The sequence below is a fragment of the Molossus molossus genome, unplaced genomic scaffold (genome assembly GCF_014108415.1).
Source record: "Molossus molossus isolate mMolMol1 unplaced genomic scaffold, mMolMol1.p scaffold_m16_p_9, whole genome shotgun sequence".
In the NCBI taxonomy this organism is placed as follows: Eukaryota; Metazoa; Chordata; class Mammalia; order Chiroptera; family Molossidae; genus Molossus; species Molossus molossus.
This window is the reverse complement of record NW_023425403.1, coordinates 103,363,189-103,384,008: the sequence shown is the minus strand read 5'-3', so window position 1 is coordinate 103,384,008 and position 20,820 is coordinate 103,363,189. Positions and strand designations below refer to the sequence as shown.

At 43.9% G+C, this 20,820-nt stretch overlaps 1 pseudogene; it reads left to right on the top strand.

Annotated features, from left to right (window-relative positions):
- Positions 1-14,990, top strand: part of LOC118622483 — a 38,816-nt pseudogene extending 23,826 nt beyond the window's left edge.
- Positions 14,991-20,820: the final 5,830 nt, after the last annotated feature.

Below are 20,820 nucleotides of genomic sequence, written 5' to 3'. Positions count from 1 at the left end.
TGAGGTTCACCTGCCAGTTCCACGGAAGGAAAGCTGATTCCCCTGAGTCATCAGCGTGCTGAGATTCTTAGGAGTTACTGAAAATACTCCATTTCCTGTTACCAAGCGTAGGTGGCCCGCTGGCACCTAGGGCCTCTCAGTTGTACTCAGCAGCCAGTCTAGGTGGCGATCCGGTGCTTTCTGGATCGGTAGACTCATCTGCATACGGATCACCGGCTGGGGCAGTGTGTATCCCTGACCCTCTTCCCCAGCCCTGCCTTCCCCCCAACAGCTTGGTGAATTCACCTTCAACCACAGGAGGGCGCAGCAGTATCATTAAAGCCGCGGATGGGGACACGGTTTTGAGGAAGGACCCACCTTTGTTTTTCTTTTTATGTTTGTTGGAGGGGTGAGGGGGTGTACAAAAGATTGTTCTAGTATAAACTCAAATGGGATTGTTCGAAACAGAAGCCCGTTTCAATCCTCCAATTTTACAAATGAGAAAACTGAGGCCAGAGAGCTTGAGGACTTCATTTGCCCAAGGGCTGCAGTGCTTGGTGGCCAGACGTCACTCTGGGCTTCTCCAGGGAATCTGACAGTGACCCCGCCCCGCACGGTGGGAGCCACGCACAACGCAGAAAGGACACACGGAGACTCGGGGCACTGCGCTGTACAGGATCGCCAAAGAAAACCAGCGTTGCTCCTAGACTTGAGGAACTTGTGATGTAATAGGAAAAATAATAAGTACACAGCACAGGAAGAGCAGACGATGGAAACACATGGCACCCAGGGTGCTTAACTAATGAAAGCTGGCCTGTGCAAGGCCCCAGACGCCCAAGGGGGAGCTCGGCGCGGACGGTATCAGTGCCCACGGAGGTGGCTCCAAGAGGGCTTCACCGGCTGCCTTCGTTTGCACGGATAGCGCGCTGCCTTCCACTAATAATTGATTGACATAGTGAGGTTCTTCTCTCAAGTGTCTGATAAAAGATCCAACTTAAGATATTATTAAAACAGAACAAGATCATGAAAGGTGACTGATTCCAGTGGCCCTCTGAGACAAAGGACTATAAAAGAGTAGCTAAGCGATCTGTGTTCCAAGCTGTTGGATCAATCCTTAGGTTCGAGTACTGAGACTCTGTGTCTGTCCCTGGCAGGAACACCTTCTGCTTCAACTCTGAGCGGTACGCGGAGGAGCTCCGCACACCATCGAAGGCTAATGCTAGGGCCTGGTGAGGCAGCCCTCCACAGTCTGAGCTGATCATCCAGGCCGGTCTCACGTTCACACACACACTGACATTTTAAATTTAATTTAATTGTTGCTCTATTTAACCATGATCATTCTAACTGAATTGTTCTCTGTGTAATTTTATCTTTTCTCAGATACTAAACTTGTGCACCCTTCCTGAGTGATGTAGTAAATAAATAGGGCAAAGAACACAAGAGGCTGAAGCTACTGAAGATGTGTAAAAACATTTCCTGGTTATCAAATGCAATCCTTGCTCTTAGGCGTCTATTGTCAGTATAGATGCTGTGACTATGGTTCACCTCATGAAGAAGATAGCATTTGCTACTTATTTTTTTTTAAAGAGATGCAGTCCGTTTCTTCCTAGAGGCATAAAACAAAGACAATGTGGCTGGACAATAAAAGACAGTTATGCTTTATCATTCGTAGAAATCCTGCCATTCTTGAAAATAGTATTAATTTATAACAGACAGCACAAAATAAACTTAATAAAAGAATGAAAATGGGAAAAAAAGGGTCAAAAGGAAAAGATATAGTAAATACAATGTTGCTAACATGTAACATGGTTTTGATGTTTGAGTACACAACAGGGCTCTGAGAGTCCGAAGGCCAATGCAAAAGTGGAAACGAGAGAAATGTGTAACATTTCCAGCAGACAGAAAAAACAATGTGGATTTAAAAAATTGTTTTCCTAGAAAGCAAATCTAAAAAAGAATTGCTATAAGTAGTGATTAATATGCAGGGCTTCAAGTGAAGAAATAATAGATTATATCCTCCTTGAGAACTTTTGCACAGATTAAAAGAGATAAGAATTGATGGGTTACTGAGGCAATCAAGGAAGAAATTAAAAACTTCCTGGAAACCAATGAAAATGAACACACAATAACACAAAATCTATGGGATGCAGCGAAAGCAGTTCGGAGAGGGAAGTTCATAGCACTGCAGGCCTACCTGAAGAAGCAAGAAACATTTCTAATAGACTATCAGACCTCACAACTTAAAGAACTAGAAAGCAAACAAAAAGAAAACCCCAGAGCAAGTAGAAGGAAGGAAATAGTAAACATAAACAAAATGAAAGATAAAAATCATATGATCATATCAATAGACGCTGAAAAAGCCTTCGACAAAATCCAGCGCCCATATCTGATAAAAACGCTCGGCAATGTGGGAATAGAGGGATCATATCTCGACATAATAAAGGCCATATATGAAAGACCTACAGCCAACATCATACTCAATGGGCATCAGGGATATTAGCCTGTAGTTTTCTTTCTTTTTTTTTTTTTTTTTTTTTTTTTTTTTTTTTTTTTTTTTTTATCCTCACCCGAGGACACTTTTCCATTTTTTGTACAGATAGAGTGGGAGGGAGAGAGAGGAAGGGAGAGAGAGAGAGAAACATCGACGTGAAGGGACACATCGAGTGGCTGCCACCCGCACGACCAACCAGGGCCGGGGACAAACTGCAACCGAAGTACGTGCCCTTAGCGGGAACCGAACCCGGGTCTCTCCGGACCGCAGGCCGACGCTCTAACCGCTGAGCCAAACCGGCCAGGGCTAGTTTTCTTTCTTTATAGTGTCTTTTTCATAGTTGTTATTGGTCTATTCAAATTTTATATCTCTTCCCAGTCCAGATTCGGGAGACTATGTGTTTCTAGAAATTTGTCCATTTTGCTTAGATTGTTGAATGTGTTTCCATATAATTGTTCATAGTATTTTTTTGAATTTATTTTTGTTACAGATGTTTCTCCTTTTTTTCCATTGACACCCTCCTCCCCATCTCCCCCACCCATACCCAGCTTTGTTGTCCATGTCCATCGGTTATGCATACATGCATAAAAGTTCTGTGGTTTATCTCTTCCCTCCCCCCACAACCCCCTCTTCTGAGGGTTATCAGTCTGTACCCTACTTCCACGTCTCTGGGTCTACCCTTTTCCTCAGACTGTTATGTTCATTATATTCCACAAATAAGTGAGATCATATGATATTCGCTTTCTCTGCCTACCTTGTTTCCCTTAGGATAATACTTTCCAGGTCCCCTCCATGTCATCTCGAAGGATAAAAGATCTTTCTTTCTTGTAGCTGCATAGTACTCCATCGTGTATATGTACTACTGCTTTTTTATCCATTCCTCTACTGATGGACACTTGGGCTGTTTCCAGATCTTAGCTATTGTAAATAGTGCTGCTATGAACATGGGGGTACATATATTCTTTCTGATTGGTGTTTCAGGCTTCTTAGGGTATATTCCTAGAAGTGGGATCACTGACTCAAATGGCAATTTAATTTTTAATTTTTTGAGGTAACACCATATTGTTTTCCATAGTGGCTGCATCAGTCTGCAATCCAAACCAGCAGTGTGCTAGAGTATTTGTTAACAATCCTTTGTATTTCTGTGGTGTCAGTTGTTACTTCTCCTCTTTCATTTCTGATTTTGTGTATTTGGGTTCTCTGTCTTTGTTTCTTGGTGAGTCTAGTTAAGGGTCCATCAATGTTGTTTATCTTTGCAAAGAACCAGCTCTTTGTTTCATTGATCCTTTGAAATTTTGTTTGTTTGTTTTGTTGTTGTTTTTTTTTTTTTTTTTTGGTCTCTATGTCATTTATTTCTGCTCTGATCTTTATTATTTCCTTCCTTCTACTTGCTCTGGGGTTTTCTTTTTGTTTGCTTTCTAGTTCTTTAAGTTGTGAGGTCTGATAGTCTATTAGAAATGTTTCTTGCTTCTTCAGGTAGGCCTGCAGTGCTATGAACTTCCCTCTCCGAACTGCTTTCGCTGCATCCCATAGATTTTGTGTTGTGTGTTGATTTTCATTGGTTTCCAGGAAGTTTTTAATTTCTTCCTTGATCTCCATGGTAACCCATTCATTGTTCAATAACATGCTATTTAGCCTCCATGTTTTCAAATGTCTTTACATGTTCTTGTTGCGATTAATTTCTAGTTTCATGCCATTGTGATCTGAGAAGATGCTTGATATGATTTCAATCTTCTTGAACTTGTAGAAACTTAGTTTGTGCCCTAACATGTGGTCTATCTTTGATAATGTCCCAGGTGCACTTGGAAGAATGTGAATTCTGCAGTTTTGGTGTGTAATTCTCTGTATATATGCATTAAATTCATCTTATCTAGCACTTCATTTAGAGTCTGTGTTTCCTTGTTAATTTTTTGTCTAGGTGATCTATCCAGTGATGTCAGTGGGGTGTTGAAGTCCCTTGCTATGATTGTATTGCTGTCAATTCCTCCTTTGAAGTCCTCCAGAAGATGTTTAATATATGTTGTGCTCCATATTGGGTGTATATATGTTTTTCAAGGTTATATCTTCCTGTTGGATAGATCCTTTCAATATTATGTAGTGGCCTTCTTTGTCTCTAGTTATGGTCTTTGTTTTGAAATCTACGTTATCAGATATGAGTATTGCTACCCCAGCTTTCTTTTCCTTTCTGTTTGGTTGGAAGATTTTCTTCCATCCTTTCACTTTCAACCTATGTGAGTATTGCTGTGAGGTGGGTCTCTTGTAAACAACATATATGTGAGTCATGCTTTCTCATCCAGTCAGCTACTCTGTGTCTTTTTATCGGAGCATTCAAGCCATTCACATTTAAGGTGATAATTGATATATACTTATTTATTGCCATTTTTGTTCAGTGTGGTTCTATTTTTCTTATTTCTTCTACTAATTACAGCAGTCCTTTTAGGATATCTTGCAGTGCTGGTTTGGTGTTAATATATTGCCTTAGCCTTTTGTTGTCTGGGAAGCTCTTTTTTTTTATTTTTATTTTTTTTTTCTATCCTCACCCGAGGATATTTTTCCATTTTTTTGTACAGATAGAGAGGGAGGGAGAGAGAGGAAGGGAGAGAGAGTGAGAAACATCGACATGAAGGGACACATCGAGTGGCTGCCACCCGCACGACCAACCAGGGCCGGGGACAAACTGCAACCGAAGCACGTGCCCCTAGCGGGAACCGAACCCGGGTCTCTCCGGACCGCAGGCCGACGCTCTAACCGCTGAGCCAAACCGGCCAGGGCTGGGAAGCTCTTTATTTGACCTTCTATTTTGAATGATAGCCTTGCTGGGTAGAGTAGTCTTGGATTCAAATCCTTGTTTTTCATGACCTTGATTACTTCATGCCACTCTCTTCTGGCCTGTAGTGTTTCTGTTGAGAAGTCAGCTGAAAGTCTATTGGGGTTTCCTTTGTAAATAAACTGTTGCTTATCTCTTGCTGCCTTTAGGATTCTCTCTTTGTCTTTAATTTTGGGCATTTTAATTACTATGTGTCTTGGTGTGGGCCTGTTTGGGTTCTTCTTACTTGGGGTTCTCTGTGCTTCTTGAACTTGAATGCCTTCTTCCTTCACCAAGTTAGGAAAGTTTTCTGTCACTGTTTCTTCAAATATATTCTCTAACCCTTGCCCATTTTCTTCCTCTATGGGGACTCCTATGATGTGAATGTTATTACATTTCCAGTTGTCCCACAGTTCTCTTAAGCCGTCTTCCTGTTTTTTTATTGTGTTTTCCTTTTGGTTTTCTGATTGGTTGATTTTTTTCTACCCTGTCTTCTAATTCACTAATCTGGTCCTCAGCTTCCTCTACTCTGCTGGTTAGTCCTTCCAATGTGTTCTTTATTTCTACTATGTCATTCTTCATTTCCACTTGGTTGGTTTTCAGTGTTTCTATATCTTTACTCATGATGCTGATGTCCTTACTCATGCTGTTGAGCTTCCTCAAGATCATGGCCCTGAACTCTACCTCTGATAATTTGCTTAACTGCATTTCATTTATCTCATCTTTGATAGAGTTCTCTTGTTCTTTCATTTGGGATTTGTTTCTTTGTTTCACCATTTTGGCTATCTCAGTGGGTTTTGGAGCCTGCCAAATTTTCCATATGAGTGTTGGTGTTCTGCTGTTTGTGGCTCCCTCTACTGGGTTTGGATGAGCCTGGATGGGTCCACGTTAAACACCATTGTCAGGTCTTACTTTCCTGGGTAGATTTGCAAGCCCAGCAAAGGTTCAGTTATCCTCTAGCTTTTTCCTGGAAGCTAGTAGGCTCAGTTACTCAGTGCCTTGGAATGTAGCCCTGGTGTTCTGCATAAGAGGATTTCCAGAGGGTGGGATAGATGCTGATTGTTAATGAGTCTCAATTTGCATTTCTTTGCCTCACCTGGGAAAAGCTGAATCTCTGAGGGAAGGGGCTGCTGCCTTTCCCCACAGCTCTGGGAAGGAGCACACAGGCCACTGTCCTTTATGGCCCCAGCTCAGCAAAAACTCTGAGTGTCTTCCAAATCCCGGTTGTGCCCACAGAGTTCCAGCCCAGTCTGCCCTCCCTCTGCCATAGCCCCCAGGAGCGTGGCTGTGGCTATTTTAGCGCTCTGTCCTGGCTCTCTCTGCTGTGGAGTGGGCTTGGTCTTTATTCCCCAAGGGCACTGTTCACAGCTAAGACTGCTCTGGGTGGGCTCCCAGCCCACCACCCTCTCGAGCCTCCACAGATCCTACCAGTATCCCTGGTTATATGGTCCTGTCCTGCTGCTTTTCTGTTGCTTTTGTCCGAGGATTTGTCTTTATTTTAGTTGTAATTTCCGTTTGGTCCTGGGAGATCGTCTATGTTGCTTCCATTTACTCCACCTCCATTTTCACATCCTCTACGCCTATCTTGTGTGTAGCTGGGTCACACAGGCCTCTGTGGTGCCCCCACACTCTGCACTTCCTGCAGGTGGGCAGCTGGATCGCACCAGTCCCTCTCAGGCTCCGGCTTCCCACTTCTCCTGTGAGCTGCTGGACCGCACAGGCCTCTGTGGAGCCCCAGGTCCCGCAGCTGGTGGCTGGGGAGTGCTGCTGCCCTGTGGGGCTCCACTCCTGCTCAGCTTTTGCTGTAGTTTTTGGAGATGGGTCTCATCTGCTAGTCTGTGCTTCTGTTGCCTGGGGATGGATGTCTGCTCCCCAGTCTCTGTTGCTGGGGGTGTATCTGGACTCTGATTGGGCTGCTACTGTGGGGGATGGTGCTGGGCTCCGGGCTGTCCGTGGCTTCTGTGACTCCACCTTGGGAGCTCCACTACTGTGCACCGGTCTGTGTTGACACAGTGTCCACTAGTCCGATGGTGCCAGGTGCGCTGGTGGGCTCAGGTTGCTGGGCCCTAGCCACTCCCACTTCCTCCTCCCAGGGAAGACCCGGGATCTTCCAGAGTGGTGGGACCTCCTCGTGATGCAGGGAGAAGCGCCCTGAAGGGCCGCTCACCGCAGTAGCCAGCTGCTCCGTCCACAGCACAGGGACCTTCTGCTCTGTGGCTCGACACTGCTCGGGTTTGGTCGTCCACCTTCACGTCCACTCACACTCCCTCACACACTCACCCTCCCTCCGGTCCTGCCCACGCCATCTTCTTTCTGTTATATCTTCAACAATAAAGGAAAAGTATTTCAAAAAAAGGGAAAGAAAGTCTAAGCTCTCAAGTCTAATTGACCTTGAGGCTCTGCACAAACAGCACGTGGAGACTAAGGCAGAATTGTACACTGTCTGGCCAAATGTTAAAGGGATAACCCAAAATGCACGTAGATTCAAGGTTCATCGGCTTTGGTTGTTTAGGGAAATCTTTCTCCAATGTGGTTCAACATAAAAAAATCGATCACTGCCCTGGCCGGTTTGGCTCAGAGGTTAGAGTGTCAGCCTGCAGTCCAGAGAGACCCAGGTTCGGTTCTCGCTAAGGGCACGTACCTCGGTTGCAGTTTTTCCCTGGCCCTGGTTGGTCGTGCGGCAGGCAGCCACTTGATGTGTCCCTTTCACGTTGATGTTTCTCTCTCTCTCCCTCCTACTCTATCTGAACAAAAAATGGAAAAATGGCCCTGGCCAGTTTGGCTCAGCGGTTAGAGCGTCGACCTGCGGTCCCGAGAGGCCCGGGTTCGGTTCCCGCTAGGGGCGCATACCTCGGTTGCAGTTTGTCCCCGGCCCTGGTTGGTCGTGCGGGTGGCGGCTACTCGATGTGTCCCTTTCACATCGATGTTTCTCTCTCTCTCTCTGTTCCTGTCTCTCCCTCCCACTCTACCAGAACGAAGAAGGAGGGATGTCCTCGGGTGAGGATAAAAAGAAAAAAAAAAAAAGGAAAAATGTCCTCAGGTGAGGATAAAAAAACTAATCACTGTATTACACCACTTTAACAGAATAAACAAAAAAAGAACCCACACGATCATCTCAATGGATTCAGAAAAAGCATTTGACAAAATCACATACTTTCATGATGAAAAATACCAAACTAGGAATTGAGGGGAACTTCATTAACCTGATAAAGAGCATCTATGAAAATCTTCAGCTGACATCATATGTAGGGTGAAAGACGAAAACCTCCCCACTAAGTTTAGGAGCAAGACACTGTACTGGAAGTTCTAACCAGGTGAGTTAGGAAAGAAAATGCAATAAAAAGCACCCAAATTGGAAAGATAAAAACTATCTGTTTTTGCAGTTGACAGAGCTTATATACAGAAAACCCTAAAGAATCCACACAAAAAAAAATTATTAGAGCTAATGAATTTGTTTAGCAATAAAGAAAAATCAGTTGTATTTTACACTAGCAATAAACAGCTAAAAATGAAATTAATAAAATAATCCAATTTGAAATTGAATTAAAAAAATACTTATAAATAAACGTAACAAAGGAAGTGTAAGACTTGTGTATTGAAAACTACAAAACACTGTTGAAAAAAATTAAATAAGACATAAGTGAATTTAAAAACATCTCGTATTCATGAATTGAAAGGCTTAAGATTGTCAAGATGGGATTACTACCCAAATTAATCTAGTTTCAGTGGAATCACTATCAAAGTCTCCGTAGCGCCCTGGTCAGTTTGGCTCAGCAGTTAGAGTGTCAGCCCACAGACCAGAGAGTCCTCGATTCGGTTCCCACTAAGGGCACTCGGTTGCAGTTTGTCCCCAGCCCCGGTTGGGGTCGTGTGGATGACAACCAGTCGATGCGTCTCTCACATAGATTTTTCTCTCTCTCTTCCTCCTTCTCTCCTTCCTGCTCTTTCTGAAGATAAATGCCAAAATGTCCTTGGGTGAGTTTTAAAAAAAAACTTTGTTGCTGCTTTTGTAGAAATTGACAAGCTGATTCTAAAATTCATACAGAAATATAGAATAGCTGAAACAATTAAGACAAAACAAAAACACCAAAGTTACTAATTCACATTTCTCAATTTCAAAACTTACTACGAAGTTGCAGCAATCAAGACAGTGTGGTACTGAAATAAGAATAGACACACAGCCCTGGCCGGTTTGGCTCAGCGGTTGGAGCGTCGGCCTGCGGTACAGAGAGACCCGGGTTCGGTTCCCGCTAAGGGCACATACTTCGGTTGCAGTTTGTCCCCGGCCCTGGTTGGTCGTGCGGGGGGCAGCCACTCGATGTGTCCCTTCATGTCGATGTTTCTCTCTCTCTCTCTTCCTCTCTCTCCCTCCCGCTCTATCAACAAAAAATGGAAAAATGTCCGAGGGTGAGGATAAAAAAATAAAATAAAATAAAAGAATAGACACACAAAACAATGGAATAGAATTGAGAGTCCAGAAATAAACCCACCGCATCTATGGTCAACTGATTCTTGTTTTTTTTTAATATGTTTTTAATGATTTACTTAGAGAGAGGAAAGGAGAGAGAGAGATAGAACATCCATCAGCTGTCTCCTACACGACCTCTACTGGGGATCAAGCCCAAAACCCATGCATGTGCCCTGACCAGGAATCGAACTGGGACCTCTCAGTCCATGGGAGGATCTCAATCCACTGAGCCACACCGGCAGGGCTCAATTGACTTTTGACAAAAGGTGCCAAGACCATTCAATGAAGAAAAAAAAAGTTTTGTTTTTTTAAAAAAAATCTTTGTTGTTGAATGTAGAATGTATTACAGATGTTCCACGTTTTTCCCCCATTGACACCCTCCTCCCCACTCCCGCCACCCTCCCGTCTGTTCCCACACTATTGTCTGAGTCCATTGGTTATACATATAAGGTCTTTGGTTTATTTCTTCCCACCCCCCCCCCCCCCAATCCCTTTCCCTTTGAGGTTTGTCAGTCTAGCAATGAATTTGTACTTCTTAATCCCTTCACCTTTTTCATCCATTCTCCCAACCCCCTCCCATCTGCCAACCAACAAAATGTTCTCTGTATCTATGAAAATGTTTCTGATCTACCTGTTCATTTTGTTTGTAGATTCCATTGTTGATAGATATGTATTCATTGCCATTTTGTTTGTTCATATATTTTATCCTTTTCTTCAAAAAGTCCCTTCATCATTTCATATAATAACGGTTTGGTGGTGATGAACTCCTTTAACTTTTTCTTGTCTGGGAAACTCTTTATATGGCCATCGATTCTAAATGACAGCTTTGCAGGATAGAGTAATCTTGGTTGTAGATTCTTGCTTTTTATCACTCTGAATATTTCTTGCCACTCCCTTCTGGCCTGCAAAGTTTCTTTTGAGAAATCAGCTGACAGCCTTATGGGTACTCCCTTCTAGGTAACTAGCTGCCTTTCTCTTGCTGCTTTTAAGATTCTCTCTTTATCTTGAACCTTTTGCATTTTGATGATGATGTGTCTTGGTGTGGGCCTCTTAAGGTTCATCTTGTTTGGGACGCTCTGTGCTTCCTGGACTTGTATGTCTGTTTCCTTCACCAAGTTAGGAATGTTTTCTGCCATTATTGTTTCAAACAGGTTTTCGATTTCTTGTTCTCGCTCTTCTCCTTCTGGCACCCCCAAGATGCAAATGTTGGCATGCTTGAAGTTGTCCCAGAGGCTCCTTACACTATCCTCATTTTGTTGGATTCTTTTTTCTTTTTGCTGTTCTGATTGGGCATTTTTTGCTTCCTTATATTCCAAATCGATGGTTTGCTTCTTGGTTTTACGTACTCTAGTATTGAAGCTGTGTAAATTATTCTTTATTTCAGTTAATGCCTCCTTCAATTCTGACTGGTCCTTTTTTATGCTCTTGAGGCCCTCACTAAGTTCACTGAGGTTCTCACTAAGTTCATTGAGTATCCTTATAAGCAGTATTTTGAACTCAGCATCTGTTAGGTTGCTTATCTCCATTTCGCTTAGTTCTTTTCTTGGGGTTTTGTTCTGTTCTTTCATTTGGGACCTGTTTCTTTGTCTCCTCATTTTGGCTGCCTCCCTGTGTTTGTTTCTGTGTATTACTTAACGAGCGGTATGGGGCTAGCTGAGCCCAAATGCTGCTCGTTTGAAAGAATTTAGGAAAAACCTGAAGCAGGATCCAAGACCGGCCAATCCTATGGTTAAGCAAGTGGCAACAGCTTGGGTGGGCCTGAAAGTTGGGTGGGGTGGGACCTCAGGGAGTCACCAGGACGGGGCTACCAGTGTGAACGAGGTTGCTGGAGTCCCAGATATGGCTTCTCTCTGCTGCCCCAGGGAAGGGCTCACCAAAGGAACAAAGGCCTCTGACAGCACGTTTGTCCCGGAGAAAGCCCCGTCTCCAGCCCTCGCTCCAGTGCCAAACAGCTCAGTTCTTCCCTGTGTGTCTCTGGCGCCCCTCGAGCTGCCTCCCCTCCGAGCTTAGAGGGAGAGAGTCCGATAAGTCCGTGCGCGGGCCCTTTAAGGAGCTGCCTGGGGCTCCAGCCGCCTCAGCCTCCCTGAGCCTCAGTTCCCACTGGTTTTCCAGCCAGAAGTGATGGGGATCCTCTTCCTGGCACTGGAACCCTGAGCGGGGCACCTGGTGTGGGACGGGGACCCCTCAGTCCTCAGGGAGGACCTTCCCAACCAAGGTGTCCTCCTGATTTTATCCGCCACACGTGGGTGTGGGACCAGCCCGTCCCCTCCGCCCTCCTGCCAGGCTCCATGTGGCTGCTGCTTTAATCCCGTAGTTGTAGGACTTCCATTCAGCTTGATTTCAGGTGGTTTTGAATGATGGTTGTTCTGTAGTTTAGTTGTAACTTTGACATGGTTGTGGGAGGACGCGATACCGCGTTTACCTACCCACCGTCTTGACCGGAAGTCAATAAAAGAGTATTTTTAACAAATGATGTTGGAACAACTGAATAGCCACACACAAAAGAATGAATGTGGACCCCTACCTCACACTGTATTCAAACATTAACTCAAAATGGATAAAATACCTACATTTAAGAGCTAAAACTATAATAATTTTAGAAGAAAACATTATGTAAGTCTTCATGACTTGGGGCTAGGCAATGGTTTCTTAGATGTAACCCCAAATGCACAAGTAACTGAAGACAAACACAGGAAAATTGCACTTCATCAATATTGGAAACTTTTCTGCATCAGAGGAAACTATCAACAAAGTGAAAAAACCCACAGAATGGGAGAAAATATTTGTAAATCATGTATCTGATAAAAGCCTAGTATCCAGAATATATAAAGGTCTCTTACAACTCAATGGTAAAAAGAAAGATAACTCAGTTTAAAAGTGGACAAACGATCTGAATAGACATTCACCAAAGAAGACTTACAAATGGCCAAGAAGCACATAAAAGATGCTCAACGTCAGTTATTAGAAAAATGCAAATCAAAGCCTCAATGAGATACCATCTCATACACACTAGAAAAGCTATAGTAATAATAATTTTAAAAAGGAAATAAGTATTGGTGAAAATGTGGAGAAATTAGAACTTTCATAAATTGCTGTCAGGAACATAAAATGATTGAACCATTGTGGAAAACAGTTGATAATTTCTGAAAAAAAGTGGAAACAACACAACTGTCCATCAACTGATGAACAAATAAACAAATGTGGCATTTTCACTTAATGGGGTATTATTCAGCCATAAAGTGGAATGAAGTACTGATACATGTTACAATATGAATTAACCTTTGATACATTATGCTAAGTAAAAGAAGCTAGAGCCAAAAAAGCTCCCTATTGCATTAGCCCATTTATATGAAATGTCCCTAATAGGCAAATTCATAAAGACAGTAGATCAGTAGTTAGCGGAGGCTGGAGGAAGGGAGTTCAGGGAATGACCGCTCACAAGCATGAGGTTTCCATGCGGAGGGAGGACGATGTTCTGGAATGAGTGCCGATGGTCACACGACTTTGTGAATATACTGAAAACCACTGAAATGTGCACTTTAAAATGGCACATGTTGGGGTGTGTAAATTATACCTCACAAAATATGTGGAAACAGTTTAGATACGTATTATCCTCTGTGAGTTGCATTGTCAATAGTCCAACATGGATTAAATAAATTGAAAAGCAAAACCAGGCTCATTTTTTCACAATAAAAACTTGCAATGTTTTTATACATGGTGTCCATCCAATGCTTACAGGTTTTTTTGCACAGGGACATCACGTCCTTCATAACCTCTGGTTACAATTGCAGAATGACAGACATTTATTAACGCTAACAATAGCCCTCTATTGAAATTTTCTATATGCACACTTTCAACAAATGTGTACCATTTTGGTGATTCTTTCTTTCCTATTTTAATTTTGTTCCTGTTACCTTGATTAAAATGCCATCTTGTGTGTCCTGAAGCTAATAATAAAACACTTTGTTTTTACTTTGTATGTCTTTGCCTTCACAATTTCATTTTTCTAATAATTCATTTTTATCGTATTTTTTGAAGTACCAGTCTGTGATGGGTTGAAAAGGTTTCGAGAGGAGCTGTTCCGTCGTCACAGATCGCCTGCGGTGCCCTGGCATGGGCACCGTGCTGGAGCTGGTCCTGGCTTCGTGGAGCTGGAAGGAGTACGATGCAACAAAGTGTTTAGGACAGATTTACATCTTCCTAAGTAAATCGGTACCTTTCTTTTATGAAAACCTCCTTTAATGTTATTTTTAACTGTGGCAATGTTGGCCTTCCACATGCTCTGGAGGGGCCGGGGAGGGACGGGGAGAGAGGGGACTGACCCGGCTGTCACATGGACGCACATCCAGCCGTGGCCTCTGCTGTCCGCCTTCTCCTCCACTTCTGCCCTCTGCTGGCTATTCCCCAGGCCTGAGGCTCCGCAGGCCTCCCTGGGGAGGGAGGTCATCTCGCAGTGTCCACCGCAGATATATTCTGGGCTCCAGCTCCTTAGCTGCCTTGCCCATCTGCTTTCTGTCTTTAGGAAATTTGTTGAAATTTCTTGTCTCCTGTTATCCCTCCTCCTTGCTTTATTTTTGTATGAATTTATTCCACCTGGCTCTCCTCTGGTGACAGGAAGGAAAAAACCACACGAGATGAATTTAGCCTCTGAACCGCAAGAGGTCGTGCACACTGGAACTGCCCACAAGCGGAGCGCCACGCTGCTCACCACCCCCAGCTCGGCCCCGGGTGGTCACAAACCAGCACAGCAGCCCCTCTGGCCTCTGCCCCTCGGAAAACATCTCCGACTCCAGCAGCCCTTGGAGCCCGAGGCGGCAGCCAGGACCAGAGACGAACGCCTCGAGGGCCTCGGCGCACCCCCAGTCTCCAGGTGCACTCTTCTTCCGCGGAGTCTGGTTTACAAGCTGCTTCAGGAGCAACAGGAGTTAAATGAGCCCCGGAAACAGTCCACTGACTTCGAAGGAAATCCTGGAGGCTGAGGGGCAACGGGAACCCAACAAGCCCTCGGGACTCAAGTGTTGAGACTCCGGCTACCAAAGTGGCCGCATCATTGGAAATGCCCAGAAGTTGCCCACGTGTGACAGATGGGGCGCTGGCACTGTCGGTGTGTTTGTCAAGCCGCCACCGCCACCGCCACCGCCACCGCCACCGAGTGCGGTGTGTGCACCGACTGCGGCCCAAGCCTGCAACAGAAGGGCCACTTCGTGGAAGATCAAACCTACGGTAAAAACCACGACCACAGCTGACTGTGCCACCGGAGGGCACGACGTGGTCACTGTTTTCCCCAGTGAGCCAGCAGGTCTGCAGGAGCCCGTGGCCCCTGCAGCTGCTCCCGCGGCGCTGAGCGCTGGGCACTGGGCACTGGCCCTCTGCTCGCGGAAGTGGTAGCGTTGGTTCGCTGCCCGCTCCCGGAACGTGGCCCTGCGGCGCGCGTGATGCCCGCTCCTGGACCATCGTCCTGCGCCGCGCGTGGCGCCTGCTTTGATCATACCAGGGGGGCTTCTGTTCACCGGCAGCATCACTGCCCTTCACCCGGCTCATCTCTGCTGCAAAATGGACAACAGCCAAATGTGAACCCAACGGAATTTAATATGTTTGACATTGATTTTGTTTTTACTCAATAAATGTATAGACTCTTAAAAAAAAAGACTAATGAAACTGAACGTTATTTTCCCACTGGTTTAATATGAATATGTACACAAATGCACACCTCCAGAATGTTTGGCCGTTCCTTGTTTTATACATTTGGATTTTAATTCATCTTTCTTTGAATCTTAATTTTTACCCCCACGCAATAAAAGTGTTTGGAATTCCTGAGCTAACTGGAAAAATCTGAGATTATTTATCTTAGGGATGTGCCGCAGTTTATTCAATCATTCCTCCACTGATGACCAAACCTGACGCTCCATTTCTGTGCACCTGGACAACGCTGCAGTGGTATTTCTGTGTACACGTCCTTTCACATGGGCAATCATCTCTAAGAGACACATTCCCAAGAGTAGGATTGCTTGGTCGAATGTACATACAGTTTTACCCTTAACAGATACTATCAGCTTCCTTCATTTTTTCTGTATGTTTCAGTATGGTCTATGTAGAATGTGAGTTATATATTACTGGAGAATGTGTCTAAAGCCACACAACACTGGAATAGTGGTTGCCAAACCTAACTGCATATTCAAATTACTTGGAGAGATTTTAAAACCCCAATCCCAGGCTACATTGCTAATGCATGAAATCAGAATCCCTGGGTTGGGACACAGATGAAAGAAAAATAAAATGAAAGACTCAATGGTTTATGAGGTTTGTGCTAGACCTATTATTTTCTGAATTTGTCCATAGCTGGTCCGATTGTAAAGACTGATTCATCTGTAATCTGCTCGCTGTTGGCTAACTGATGGGGTCCAACAGGCATGTCAGTGACAACAGTACCGCGAGCTGGCTTCTCTGCGTTTGTTGTACTTTAATCTCATGCCAGACTAGGCCTTCCTAAAGCAGGTAAGACAGTAACTCTTTAAAAGCAGTGTGAACTGAGACTTTGGAGAGTAAGGAGCACGGCCTCTTCACTCCCGTCACTTTATTTCGATCGATAACAGAGTCTGAAGACCAGACAAGAAAATGATGGTGAACTTACAAGAGAAGAAATGCGAGCTCAAGAACTAATCAGGTCTTTTTTCCGAAGAGTAAATTTGATTACATTGCTGCCTGTTTAAAACACCTCAATGGACTCCTCCTGCCTACAGGGAAAGAAGCCATTCCTTCGTGTGGCACAGGCGCTGGCCCTCGCTACCTCTCCAGTCGTATTTCTCGAAGGCTCCTTAACTCAGTCACATGCAGTGTCTCACAGGTCTCAGCTCCTCTGGCTTCTCCTGTGCCCGTGCCTTGGCTCAAGGGACTTGCTTTTTCTGAAAGGTCCATTTTTCTAACTCTCTTTCCCTCCAATTGTGTTGACCAATTTATCTTTAAAGACGGATTCAGGCCACCCCCTCTGAGACCTTCCTTCCTGCTTCTAGAGTCCCCCTATAAAGTAATGAGCACCCAAAAGGCAGTGACCATTTGTTAATCAGCCTAGCCACAACGGCCTAGAAAAGGCCACAGTTGGTGTTTAATAATAGTGTTTGCCAAACAAATGAAGACCAGTCATTGTCGGTCTTTGAAATATGTAAAACATACCAAGTAAAGTGATGATTCCTTCTAGGGGCTGATGTTAGGGACTATAGTAGATCTATCTCTAGAACTCAAGATCTGTTAAGTTCCATCTTCCCTGCTGCCTGGTCTTCATTAGCTTCTCTATTCCATGAAGACCCCTGGATTGTCAAGCTGGTAGCCACACTGCCATTAACATATTGTTTTGGCACCTTCAGAACTTAATCTTTTCCTCAATGGTGATCATAAAAATTTGAGAAAATAAAAGCACTCTACACTAGAAAAAAAAGTAGTGATTCTTTCTTTAGTTGATTGTTACATTTTTGATGAATCAAAAGTTCCAAAAGTTCTTTAGTTCATTGTTACATTTTTGATGAGTCAAAAGATCAGAATCATAACGACTATACTTGTCCTTTCATAACTAGCCAGCCTGGCCGTGTGTGGCATGCATGTATCAGGTATGTGAATAGTATGTGTATATGGGCTAAAGTCTGTATGTCATAGTGCACTTAGACACATACCCTCAATTCAAGAAACAGCCTCATGTATGATTAGGCTGTACATCTGTGTTGTGGCCCACATCCCAGCTGTATGTGTAAGAAGCCCGAGTAAGAATTCCTCTGCACAGTGTCTCGTCCTGGCTCATCTCATCCTGTGGCTGTGTGCCCTGTAGCTACACACCTGGCTGAGAACAGGATTCACGTTTATGAGAAACGTGCCTGGGTCGCTGCACAAAAGATGACGCCTGAGTGAAGGCCACCAAGGGAAGATTCAAGCAAGAATGTCAGGAACTGCGTATGCGACGAGCATCTTGGGAGGTGACGTCGCTTCTGTGCGGCTCCCAGAACCTTGTTCACGGGCCAGATTTTCTTTCTCTCCATTCAGCCTTCAAGATGTTAAACAAAGATTGTGTTAAAGGATCTAACAGGAAACAAGGAGCTATAGTGAAAGTTGGGCAGTCAGTTTGGATCTGGATAAATGTCTGTTAGATGGAGAAGAGGTGAGCGCAGCAGATGCTTAGATATTTCTTTTTATCTTAGGCATGAAGGATGATTGCGGCAGGTAAGGACCACGAATCCTTCCCTGATCACTCCTGTTCATGACGGTTCCTTCTTTGAATTTGCACTTGGGATTTTGACACATTATTACTTACCAGCCCTTTAACTGTAATACGTTTTAGTTTCTCCTTCAACAAGAGTGTGATATTCATGAGAATCGAAGAAATGTTCTATCACTTTTTTTTGTTTGTTTTTTTTATCCTCACCCGAGGATATTTTTTGTACAGATAGAGTGGGAAGGAGAGAGAGAGGAAGGGAGAGAAAGTGAGAAACATCGACGTGAAGGGACACATCGAGTGGCTGCCACCCGCACGACCAACCAGGGCCGGGGACAAACTGCAACCGAGGTACATGCCCTTAGCGGGAACCGAACCCGGGTCTCTCCAGACCGCAGGCTGACGCTCTAACCGCTGAGCCAAACCGGCCAGGGCTCTATCACTTTTTATACCCAACACAGTACTAGGCAGGTTAGAAACTGACACAAAGGTGTTGATTAATTTCTTATAAGTGCTTGAAAATAAGTAAATGGCTATCATTCAAAAATAAAACCAAACTGTGAAGAACTTCTCCCCTTTAGTTAGTAGAGACTTTCCACAGATTCGTTCGTTCTTTCGCTTGCTTGCTTGCTTGCTTGCTTGCAAGGAGGCAGTAGGTGTGCTGAGTTTTCAATCGAAAACAAAACCAAAAGCCAGCCCTGGCTGATTGGGCTCAGCAGTTAGCACGTTGGCCCACAGACTGACGGGTTGTGAGTTCCATTCTGGTCAAGGGCATGTACCTGGGTTGCGGTTTGGTTCCCAGCCCTGGTTGGGTCCCTCTCGCAATGATGTTTCTCTCTCTCTCTCTCTTCCTCTGTCCCTTCCATCCACTCTTAAAAAAAAAAAGGAAAAAATATCCTCAGGTGAGGATCAACAAAAAAATAAATAAGTAAAACCAGAAGCCAAACAAAGCTGATGTTTTTTAGGCACTCATTTAATTAAAAAAACCCAGCATTTTTTTTATTGCTTTTTACCTTTAAAAAGAAAGTAATGTACATTTGCTCAAAATCCAATTCGATAATGACATTATGCAATAAAGTTGTGCTGCTGATGCACATTTCAACGTCCCCGAGCACCGACCCTGCCAGAGGGTGCCCTTCAACAGCCTGGCATCAGCCTGAGGTGCCTGCCAAACAGCCAGATTTGTGGCGGATATGAATCTCTCACAACTTCTGATCAGAGATGCTGAATCTTGAAGACTCTTGTTCTGAACAATTCCATTTGAGTTTATATGGCAACAAGCTATCTTTACTCTTTATGCCTGGTCCCAGGCACAAAGATGTTAGTGAATAGACATCTTTTGTTCCATGCTCCATTTGCTGGAATTCTAAGCTTTTCTTCAGAAGTTTGTTCAAGTTAGCCTAGGATTAACTTTACTGAGTTGAGCTTTAATGTCAATTCTTATCTCTTTTATTTATTTATTTATTTATTTATTTATTTATTTATTTATTATTTTTGTTACAGATGTTTCTCCTTTTTTCCCCATTGACACCCTCCTCTCCATACCCCCCCACCCGTCCCAACCTTTGTTGTCCATGTCCATCAGTTATGCGTACATGCATATAAGCTCTGTGATTTATCCCCCCCGCCACTTCCTCTTCTGAGGGCTGTCAGTCTGTACCCTACTTCCACATCTCTGGGTCTACCCTGTTCCTCAGACTGTTATGTTCATTATATTCCACAAATAAGTGAGATCATGTGATATTTGTCTTTCTCTGCTTGGTTTGTTTCTCTTAGGATAATACTTTCCAGGTCCCTCCATGTTGTCATGCCTTTAGGATTCTCTCTTTGTCTTTAATTTTTGGCAGTTTAATAACTATGTGTCTTGGTGTGGGCCTGTTTAGGTTCTTCTTACTTAGGGTTCTCTGTGCTTCTTGAACTTGAATGCCTTCTTCCTTCACCAAAGTAGGAAAGTTTTCTGTCACTATTTCTTCAAATATATTCTCTAACCCTTGCTCATTTTCTTCTTCTTTGGGGACTCCTATGATGTGAATATTATTAAGTTTCCAGTTGTCCCACAGTTCTCTTAAGCTAACTTCCTGTTTTTTAATTGTTTTTTCCTTTTGGTTTTCTGATTGTTTGATTTTTTTCTACCCTGTCTTCTAATTCACTGATGCGGTCCTCAGCTTCCTCTAGTCTGTTGTTTAGACCTTCCAATGTGTTCTTTATTTCTGATATGCCTTTCTTGATTTTTTCTTGGTGGTTTTTAATTTCCAGTTGGTTGATTTTCAACATTTCTATGTCTTTACTCATGGTGTTGATGTCCTTACCCATGCTGTTGAGCTTCCTCAAGATCATGGCTCAGAATTCTAGCTCTGCTAACTTGCTTAACTACTCCACATTTATCTCATCTTCTGTAGAGGTCTCTTGTTCTTTCATTTGGCTTTTGTTTCTTTGTTTCACCATTTTGCCTATTATAGTGGGCTTTGGAGTCTGCCAAATTTTCCCTGTCAGTGTTGGTGTTCTGCTGTTTGTGGCTCCCTCTCCTGGGTTTGGATGAGTGAGGGAGGACCCACATTAAACACCACTGTCAAGTCTTACTTTCCTGGGAAGAGTTGCTAGCCCAGGAATGGTTCAGTCATCCTCTAGCTTTTTGCCTGGAGGCTATTAATCGTGGTTACTTGAAGAGCCTTGGGTTGTCAATTGAATGAAAAACTCCCTCGGGTGCTCAGTGTAAGAAGATTTCCCAAGGGTGGGGCAGATGCTGGTTGTTAATGAGCTTCAATTTGCATTTCAATGGCCTATCTGGATAGGTTTGAATCTCCAAGGGAGGGGCTGCTGCCTCTTCCCAGAGCCCTGGGAAGGAATAAGATGGCCATTGTCCTGCATGACTGCAACTA